The 11,185-nt window shown below is 38.6% G+C and overlaps 1 long non-coding RNA gene across 1 annotated transcript; it reads left to right on the top strand.

Annotated features, from left to right (window-relative positions):
- The first annotated feature begins 6,068 nt into the window (after window positions 1–6,068).
- On the top strand, window positions 6,069–9,428 carry LOC112541917 (uncharacterized). Its single transcript, XR_003085857.2, has 3 exons — window positions 6,069–6,426; window positions 7,379–7,459; window positions 8,816–9,428. It is a non-coding gene; the product is annotated as an uncharacterized LOC112541917 (long non-coding RNA).
- The last annotated feature ends 1,757 nt before the right edge of the window (window positions 9,429–11,185 follow it).

The raw sequence follows: 11,185 nt of genomic DNA, 5'->3' as shown, positions 1-11,185 counted from the left end.
TTCCCCCCTTGAGAACAATTATCTGACAGAGTATAGACCAACCTTTAGGCAGTTACAGTACAAACATTTGTGGAGACACTCAAGAGCCAGGTACGGCATGAAGACTCCCTCAAGGACTTCCCTCTTCCTGTATTCTTGTTGCAAATTATATCAGCACATAGCCTGAATGTATATTCTGAAAAAGATTTTTAGTGGCATATATTTGTCTCAGAATGTTCTTATATTTTGTAACAAGAATTTACAAATGATGATTTGAATTCATGCAATAGATGATGTGTTATGATAATGAAAAGGAAGAAAAGTTTATAGTGACATTATATACAGGAATAAATCAAGGTGTCACAGTGATCATGTCTTGTATGGCAGTCTTTTGCTCACTATGACAAGATGTTTCACATCTGATTCCAGTAATTAGTAACCTAATTGGCATCAATCATTGTTACTGTTTAATTCATTTTATTGGGAAGTCCCAGGTTGTGAGAAGGAAAAATAGGAGAAAGTGAACTGTAGTAGATTTGGGGTCTGACCTGACAACATACAGCTATAGCCTAACAAAAGAAACTCAAAACCCACTCCATATTGTATGACTTTGCGCCATTCATTTAATCATCATTTTCATTATTTCTGGAACAGCGTTTGAATCTTTTCAGTGCAGTTCAGATATGGTCAGTAATTCAGTATTGCTCTAATTTAAGCAATGATTTTATTTATTTGTTCATTCATTCATTCAGCTTGGATGTCACCTGACTCCAACTGACTCTGGATTGATTGAGCGAGTAATAGTGTTTTGGTTTTTTTTTAAAAGTCACCTAGTGGGTACATCCCCTTCATGGATCACTGCCTTGTCGGGGCGAAGGGCTTGCGTAACTCAGTGAAGCCATGAGCTATACCGTGCAGGGCCACCCAAGACGGACAGGTCATGACAGAGAGTTCTGACAAAATGTGGTCCACTGGAGAAGGAAATGGCAACCCACTCCAGTATCCTTGCCAAGAAAACCCCATGGACAATGTTAAAAGGCTAAAAGATATGACGCCGGAAGATGAGCCCCTCAGGTCGGAAGGTGTCCAATATGCTACTGGGGAAGAGCGGAGGGCAATTCCAAGTAGCTCCAGAAAGAGTGAAGCGGCTGGGCCAAAGCCGAAAGGACGTTCAGCTGTGGATGTATCTGGAAGCGAAAAGAAGGTCCGATGCTGTAAAGAAAATATTGTATAGGTACCTGGAATGTAAGAACTATGAACCAAGGCAAGCTGGATGTGGTCAAACATGAGATGACAAGATTGAACATCGACATCTTGGGAATCAGCAAACTGAAATGGACGGGAATGGGTGAATTTAATTCGGGTGACCATTATATCTACTACTGTGGGCAAGAAACCCTTGGAAGAAATGGAGTTGCACTCATAGTCAATAAGAGAGTCGGAAAGGCAGTAATGGGGTACAACCTCAAAAACGACAGAATGATCTCAGTGCGTATCCAAGGCAAACCATTCAATATCACAGTCATCCAAGTCTATGCCCCAACCACTGATGCTGAAGAAGCTGAAGTTGACCGCTTCTATGAAGACCTACAACACCTTCTAGAACTAGCACCAAAAAAAGATGTCCTTTTCATCATAGGGGATTGGAATGCTAAAGTAGGAATTCAAGGAGTAATCGGAATAACAGGCAAGTTTGGCCTTGGAGTACAAAATGAAGCAGGGCAAAGGCTAATAGAGTTCTGTCAAGAGAACAAGCTAGTCATAGCAAACACTCTTTTCCAACAACACAAGAGACGACTCTACACATGGACATCACCAGATGGTCAATACCGAAACCAGATTGATTATATACTTTGCAGCCAAAGATGGAGAAGCTCTATACAGACAGCAAAAACAAGACCAGGAGCTGACTGTGGCTCAGATCATGAGCTTCTTACTGCAAAATTTAGGCTTAAATTGAAGAATGTAGGGAAAACCACTAGACCACTCAGGTATGACTTAGATCATATTCCTTGTGAGTACACAGTGAAGGTGATGAATAGATTTAGAGGATTAGATCTGGTAGACAGAGTGCCTGAAGAACTATGGACGGAGGTCTGTAACATTGTACAGGAGGCAGCAACTAAAACCATCCCAAAGAAAAAGAAATGCAAGAAAGCAAAATGGCTGTCTGATGAGGCTTTACAAATAGCTGTGGAAAGAAGGAATGCGAAAAGCAAGGGTGAAAGGGAAAGATATAAGCAACTGAATGTAGATTTCCAGAGAATAGCAAGGAGAGATAAGAAGGCCTTCTTAAATGAACAATGCAAAGAAATCGAGGAAAACAATAGAATGGGGAAGACTAGAGATCTCTACAAGAAAATTGGAGATATGAAAGGAACGTTTAGTGTAAAAATGGGCATGATAAAGGACAAAAAAGGCAGGGACCTAACAGAAGCAGAAGAGATTAAGAAGAGGTGGCAAGAATACACAGAAGAACTATACAAGAAAGATTTTAATGTCCCTGATGTCCACGCTGGTGTGATCACTGACCTTGAGCCAGACATCCTAGAGAGTGAAGTCAAGTGGGCCTTAGGAAGCATTGCTAACAACAAAGCTAGTGGAGATGACAGTATTCCAGCTGAGTTATTTAAAATACTAAAAGATGATGGTGTTAAAGTGCTGTACTCAATATGCCAGCAAGTTTGGAAAACGCAACAGTGGCCACGGGATTGGAAAAGGTCAGTTTATGTTCCAATTCCAAAGAAGGGCAATGCCAAAGAATGCTCAAACTATCGCACAATTGCCCTCATTTCACATGCTAGCAAGGTTATGCTCAAAATCCTACAAGATAGGCTTCAGCAATACATGAACCGAGAACTACCGGATGTACAAGCTGGGTTTCGAAGAGGCAGAGGCAAATCGCCAACATTCGCTGGATCATGGAGAAAGCACGAGAGTTCCAGAAAAATACCTACTTCTGCTTCATTGACTATGCAAAAGCCTTTGATTGTGTGGATCACAACAAACTGTGGCAAATTCTTAAAGAGATGGGGGTACCAGACCACCTTACCTGTCTCCTGAGAAATCTGTATGCAGGCCAAGAAGCAACAGTTAGAAGTGGTCATGGAACAACCGATTGGTTCAAAAGAGGGAAAGGAGTACGACAAGGCTGTATACTGTCACCCTGCTTATTTAACCTATATGCAGAGTACATCATGAGAAATGCCAGACTGGAAGAATCACAAGCCGGAATTAAGATTGCAGGGAGAATCGTCAACAACCTCAGATATGCGGACGATACCACCCTAATGGCAGAAAGTGAAGAAGAACTAAAGAGCCTCTTGATGAGGGTGAAAGAGGAGAGTGCAAAAGCTGGCTTGAAACTTAATGTTAAAAAAACTAAGATCATGGCATCTGGACCCATCAATTCCTGGCAAATAGAAGGGGTAGAAATGGAAGCAGTAACAGACTTCATTTATTTGGGCTCCAAGATCACCACAGATGGAGACTGCAGCCATGAAATTAAAAGACGCTTGCTCCTTGGGAGGAAAGCTATGGCAAGCCTAGATAGCATATTAAAAAGCAGAGACGTCACCTTGCCGACAAAGATCCGCATAGTCAAAGCTATGGTTTTTCCAGTAGTAATGTATGGCTGTGAGAGCTGGACCATAAAAAAGGCTGAGCGCCGAAGAATTGATGTCTTTGAACTGTGGTGCTGGAGAAGACTCTTGAGAGTCCCCTGGACTGCTAGGAGGTCAAACCAGTCAATCTTAAAGGAAATCAACCCTGATTGCTCATTGGAAGGATCGATAATGAAGCTCAAGCTCAGATACTTTGGTCACCTAATGCGAAGAGAGGAGTCTTTGGAAAAGACCCTGATTCTGGGAAAGATTGAAGGCAAAAGGAGAAGAGGACGGCAGAGGATGAGATGGTTAGATAGCATCACTGAAGCAATGAGCATGAAACTGAGCAAACTCAGGGAGGCAGTGAAGGACAGGAAGGCCTGGCGCAATATGGTTCATGGGGTCACGAAGAGTCGGACACGACTTAACGACTAAACAACAACAACAAGTGGATACATAACCATTGTGAGACTTGATCATTGCATTTCTGAAAACTAAGTGCTAGTCTGACAAAAGAGGCTTATACTTCTACGCAATACATGAGCAAGAGCTGCATATTCATTTCATTACAAGGGTTGTCACAAAAGGCACACTCTATCCAATAATAACATAGACAGACCAGTGCCATAATAGCTTTCCCCACCTCATACAAGTCTGTCCCAGAGAATTTGGAACAGAAGATGGAGAAGGAATACAGGAGGGAGGAGATGAAGGGAAGTTCCATTTCGCATGAAAATGCGCAATTAAGAGAGAGAAAGAGGGAGATGTCCCATTCCCTATAGGAAGATTATCCAAGTGATGGTTGTTAGAGTGCCCACTTTATAAAAGTTTGGAAATCTTAACAGTTATTAAACAAAATGTCAAAACCATATTGAAATATAATATAGTATGATACAATATATTTAAGTTATAAAGTAAAGTAACTTGTACCGCTTATTAGTAATTCCAGAGCTATATTTTAAAACTTAACCATTTTAAATCCTGTAGCTTTAGGACAGAGTATCCACTTAGAAAATTCTGGGAAAAGAGCCACCTTATGGAACAAAAAATGTGGGTGGCCAACTAGTAAAAGTAACCAGTACCAGCCCTGACTCTTTATTCTGCAGGATTTAAGTGGTTTTGCTAGCCTGGCCTATACCAGTGGAACAGATGTCACTATTGTACAGAAATGGCAATGCCTACCATTATTGTGAGATTTCAGAACCCTTTTAATCTCACACCTGTTGGGGGGGAGGGGAAGGCCGCCTTTCCCAGTGTCTCTTATCACCTGAAATTTTTACCATGACAGCTACTGAGCTCAGAAAGCTGTCAGCTAAGCCTACAAATGGCTTAATGGCAGGTATATAACCTCCCATTAGCTCAGGTTTGCCTGGGATGCTGGGCAAGTATTTACATGAAATTTTGCCCCACTTGTAACAGCAGATAGGACAGCCAGGAGAGCACCTGGCAACCTCTTCTTGAATGTATCTTTTAATTGCTCTGAGGCAGCAGCTGCCAACCTTGTTAAGTAAACAACAAGTTCTGCACTTGCTTGAACAAACCCTGCCCTCATCTCTGCCAAGCAGGTGACAGGTAACGCAGCTTCCCTGTCCTCACATACAGTGGCCTCAGGGATTAGTAGGAGTCTATCAGTACTCTCTCTGCTATGTTTCTTCCTGGCTATCTCTCCAGAGAAGTCTATTCGGGCAACAGAAGTGGAAATATCCCTAATTAGATATTTGCATTATGGCCAATTCCACCTGATATTATGTCCCTGTATAACAGGTGTGCATACATATTCCCCCCCACCACACCCACCCACCATAAGAACAGAGAATTGGAATGGCAGTGGAAAGAAGAGAGTCAAATATTTAGCAACTAGTATCTTCATGAGGTGTCTTGTTACAATAAAGGATGCTTATAGCACAGAAATGTCTTGGGAAGCTTTTATTTTGTGAAGCAGAGTAAGTAAAGGTTTGGGACTCACATAACCTGAGTTGGCACTGAAGTGATGGAGGCTAAGTTCTGTCCAAAGGCTTTGAAATTGCATAAGTAACCATACAATCACAGTGCAATGGAGCTGTGATTCATACAGAATTGTCAGTTGGCATTAAGTGCATTGTGTTCACTCCTGGAAACTGATCCTTTACATGGTAGAAAAAAACTTACTACACATACAAGAAAGTCGTCTACCTCTTATTCAGATCCATGCTAATCCATCCTAACCAGCACTCAGTGTATTTATTTGAAGAGTTAAATCCTTTGTATCATTTCAGCTAAAAGCGAAGCTATGATATTCAAAATATTATGGCTTCACTAATGAAGCACCCTGTATTGATTTACAGTTTGTTTAATCTTTAACAAAACCATATGTACTAGGCAACAAATATTTCCTGTCCTTTTGAACTTGAATTGCTCTGAGTTACATACAGTCAAATAAATATTATCAAATACTACTGGCAAATATTTGCTATTATTTCTTCTCTATGGAGTAAACGTATAGGATCAGGAGCTATGGGCACTCACGTGTAGAAGCAGTGGCCAGCTACTCATTGGAAACATGACTGGATGAACAGTATATGCTCGTGGGGATTGCTCACATGGCTTCTCAACAAAGCATCAACTGTAAAGGAAGAAGCAGAGCTTGGTGTTCCTTTCCCCACCTCCCTACAAATTGATTGGTGTGAATGCTAGTTGCTTGTTACTGACTCCTCCATAAGCTTATTTTGATTTGAGCTGTTGGCTAGATAAAAACAACAGCATACTGAGGGTAATAATAGGAGGGCTGAGGCATTCCTCACAATATCAGTCAATATTGTGCTCACTTAAATGCTAAAGCTGTCAGTCTGCTTCTACCAAGCAGGTATACAATGCTGTTATTTGTCCATGGGGGAAAAAAAGGAATATTTTTAAGGTACTTGCTTGGAAGTCTTAAAACAGGGGTGGAGATCCTATGGCCCTCCAAATGTGCAATATTCTCTTGGTTGTTTAATGTATTCATAGATAAATGTATAAGGAATGTTTGTAGTGGTGTTTTGGTGTTGATTTGGGAAGTAAAGCACACATGGACTTTTGTAAGGAAAAGATGTGGCCGTTGTTGGCTGATAATCTGAATGATTTGAAGCAAAAGTTAGATTGTATGATGCAATCAGGGCATGGCTTTAAAATTAATCTATCAAAGTTGAAGGTAGTTATGTAGAATGTTTACTAAAGATGGGGAAATGAATGGAGAAATTTTGAGACATGCAAATGCTGGTAGAAAGGTAATGGGTAGTTTGTGGTCTATTGCAAAGAATGAATGTTTGTTGAAAGGTGGAAGCATGTTCTTATAGCTATGTATAAGAACATGCTTCCGCATACTTATATGGAAGTGAGAGTAGGGTATGTCAGGAGAAACATAGAAGTAAACTGAATGGAATGAATTACTTAAGAAGTGTGTGCATGCACTAAAAATGAAGATATAGGTTAAGAATGAATGGGTGCTAGATGAATCTGAATACAAATGTGAGTGACCAGTATGAAAGAAGTACACTGAAATAGTTTGGTCAGATGAGGACTGAATCACAAAACAAATACATGAAAGAAGACTGAATAAGTCAAGAGAAAGGAGAAGCATGAAAGTGAATTCACAAAATCCTCAAAAGAAAGAAGTGAGGAGTTCAAAGAACAAGACTCACTGTATGGATGTGGTGGAAGCTAGGATAGTTTGCAAGGACAGAAAGGCATGGATGGTATTGTGAATGTTTGGTGAAAGCCAGTTTTAACAATGTTTTGTTTTTTAAAAAAATCTTATGCTTTTAATTTCTTTGGCTTAGCACATCTTACTCTGTTTCTTCACTCTGCATAAAGTTGCTCACCACAAAATGGAATAGCATGATGGGTATGTATACATATAGGTATGTATAAGCTTTTGATTCATCCTAGTTTTTCTTCTAAAATTTTAAAAGAAAATATTAGATGTAGTCTTTATTGGACCTTTCTTCCTTCCTGGATCCATATTCATATACAGTGAAACTTTGACTTAATAGACCCCATTTAATGAACTTCAGGTTCAGTGGTTCAAATAACTGCCTGGACATCTCTCTGAAATAAGAGGTGCCTGGTGCATCTAAAGTAATCTGGACAAGGCAGTTAAATATATATTAATTTTAACTTAATTTTGCAACATCCTCTGCAATTGCATCATGATGTCATTACACAAATGACATACATTGCCATGATGACACATTTTCATATTTAATGGACATTCATGAGAAATGGACCCCCTCCCCCCAGTCTGTTAAAATGAGGTTTGACAGTAATAACCTCTAACAAATTTTATTCCCACTCATTATCTTTTATTATAACAATAATAATGCCCTTTAATTTAAATAATCATTACGGATGGAAAAACTAACATTTTCTATTATGTATATTTATATCTTGCTTCCTGTAAAACATCTTAAAATGGTGTACTATTCATTTAAAATAAAACAACTGTTAAAAATGTTGATATAAAATAAGTATAGTAAAAATGGAATTGAATAACAATAAGGCTGTCTGCATTGCTTGGGAAAAAAGATAGAGCTTCAGTGGGAGATTTTAATTATGTAAAACTAGGTGCCCTTGATTACTAGTGAGAAGAAGAGGCTTCCAAAGATCAAGAACCAAAGTTGAAAAGGGCTATTTGATAATTCTACTGGAGATGTCACTCAATAATTCATGATACCCTAAGTAGGATCCCTCTAGATTATTTTAGTGATTGTATTGGCTTATAAAGAGGAAATTAATCCTCTAACTATACTGGTCAAAAAATATCTGAACTAGCCACAGGTACAATGTAAATATCCAGTTGCAATGCAAATAATAGTACAAACTCTAAACTATAGATTGATGTTTGTGACAGTGTGTATTAGGCTATATGAAGCTTTGACTGAATTATTTAATTCAAAGAAAAGGTGGTCAAATCATCCATTCAAATCAACATTTTTGAATTGCTTCTGAAATATTTGGAAGTGATTTGAAAATTTGAAGGACTTTCTGGCTTTGCAGAATCTCATATTTTTGTGGCAGCTTTTTATCAGAGTGGTTGCTCAGAGATCGTGGATTCTTCACTCTTTAGTAGGAGCTTGATTTTTGAAAAGTTTCTATTTTTAAATTGAAGTAGGATACTTTCCAGATTGGTTCAGGAACAGTTTACTATAGGGCCCATGCCGGGACAATTCAGGGGCTGCTGTCCTTTTAACATTCTTGTTATCTTTGTGTTAAAACAGATGTGGGAGAAAACACCCTGGAACTATCCAACTGAAATGGAAGATTAATGTTCTCTAAAGCAGGATTCCTCAAGCTCAGTAACTTTAAGATGGGTGGACTTCAACTCCCAGAATTCCCCAGCCAGCCACTGAATCTACTACCTCTGCTTTTACTTCCTAATTTGCATGAAATAAAGCAGCTTTCCTGCTTTGCTTTCCTCATCCCTGTCAATCTTTTATCAAATCTCAAATCAATTTGATTAGAGCTGTGTTGTCTTTCAATCTCAAAATTCAGATTGGAATAAAATCCTAGCTGATTCACATACACAGAGATTGGCAATAAATAATTGATTTATTTCAAATAAAACAACATACTTTTTTTAGAACAACTTTAAATATATTTTCTCCATGTGATTAACATTAAGTATTGCAAGAATGTACTTATAACTATCAGAAAGGGACTTCAGCTGAGACAAATTAGATATACACAGGGAGAGAGATTGACAGCACAATCCAATCAAACAATGCCTATCATTATTTCAAAAGTAAATTCTACGGAACTTGGACTGGACTTTACTCTGAAGTTGTATGTAGAAATCTGTTGCCTGAAATTTCACTATGATATGAATAAATATTTGGGTCATATCCTATGCTATCTAGATATATAAATTCCACAGAATCTGTATTTGAACAAATAATAAACAATGTCAACATACCTATGTCAAATACTAACAACTAGATCAAATGTACACCAGAGAAAGAATTTAAAATGACAAGACAATTATTTTATATATGGTGAAAATACAAGCAGGACAATGTTACAAAGGAGCTTGGATATGACATTATTCTGATACTTTGGGTCAAGAACCAAAAGACAGAAGATGATTGAAAGATCTCCATGAATAAGAATAATGCACTGGAATCACTGCACAGGACCAGCAACTCTTTGTTTGGATACTTCCTCCAGTAAGTTAAAGCGAGCTGTTCTTAGAGAAATGCAGAATGCAGAGAGTTGCAGAGACACACAGGATGTCAACCAATACATGAGGGTATCTGTAAATTGATTAATCAAGGCACCTCTCATTATATTCTACTTAATGATATCTATTTAATTTCCATAGTATGGCTTTTGCCCAGTTAATCCATTTTAATTCAAATAGCAGTAATTTCCTGAGGAACAGGGTTAAATCCCTGCCAACATGGGTTTTGTCTAATAGTGGGCTGAAAATTTTCTTCTTGTGCTTGGTTTGCTCATTTGTTTGATGTCTTATCAAGGCATTTTAAACTCTCTTTCAGTATAATTTTTGTTCTTACATCCATGTCAGATCAGGAAGTGAGGGTCTATGTCTTCTTCTCTGAAACAAGACACTGTAATTATCTATGTTCTATTTCTTTCCCTTCTCTATATCTGTCTGTCCATTTTGCACCTTCATTATGTACCATTTCCCAACATCCTCTGCACTGCCCCCTTTTAAGCCTTATTTGGCAAATATTATTTTTCCATCCATTCATCTTTTGCAGTATATCATGGCCCATCTACAGAGAGGGGATTTTTTGTTTGTTTGCTTTTTAACAAATGTCCACATGTTGGATTAAAGTCTGGAGCTGAATAGTTGTTTGAACAATTTCCCCCCAACCTGAGGAGCAGCTCTTTCCCACTTGGTTGAAGCATAGCGCATAAACCCATGTACTGTATGCACCAGACTGCTAGAAAAGGTCCATTCTAAGCATGAACACACAGGCTAATTAGCAGATGCCTGTGAATGGGAGATGTTCTGTAGCAGCACATACTGTACAGGGAACTGGGAATCTCGTTTTTTTTTCTTTCTCTCTCTTCCAGCATAGTGAAATCAGGTTATTAATATTGTAACAGAAGATTTTAAGAGATTTTACACTTTTACTACTAGCACTAGAATGATAATGCTTGTGTCACTCAAAATTAAACTGAAACATTCATCTCAACATTTCCATATTAAGATCCAATAAAATTAAACCATTATTCTGGCATCTGTTGAAAGTTCAGTATTTATTTATAGCAGCCATTCCCAAAGGATCTGAGCAGCTAACAATTAAAAACATCATAAAAAGAGCATACACATACAGCTCAAAAGAAAGGCACTCCATAAAATAATAATTTTAAAAAATCCCAATGACATTTTAAGTGACAAAGGAAAACATACAAAGTCATGTGTCTGCAAATACATCCCTCACATTCTTAACAAGCTTTTCTTCTTGGCTAGATGGCAAAACCAGGTCTCAACTGCCCTCCTGAAACCCAGGAGGGAAGAGGTGGAATGGATGTCCTTAGAGAGAGAGTTCCAAAGCAGAGAGGCATCTTCTGAAAATGCTCCTTTCCTCCATCCCATCAGATGGTATTCTCAGATAGGTGGG

The sequence above is a fragment of the Python bivittatus genome, unplaced genomic scaffold, assembly GCF_059951505.1.
Source record: "Python bivittatus isolate LINGU-HERP-01145 unplaced genomic scaffold, Pbiv_v1 ctg000840_np1212, whole genome shotgun sequence".
NCBI classification, from domain to species: Eukaryota; Metazoa; Chordata; class Lepidosauria; order Squamata; family Pythonidae; genus Python; species Python bivittatus.
The sequence above is the reverse complement of the archived record's forward strand: the minus strand, read 5'-3'. Positions and strand labels throughout refer to the sequence as shown.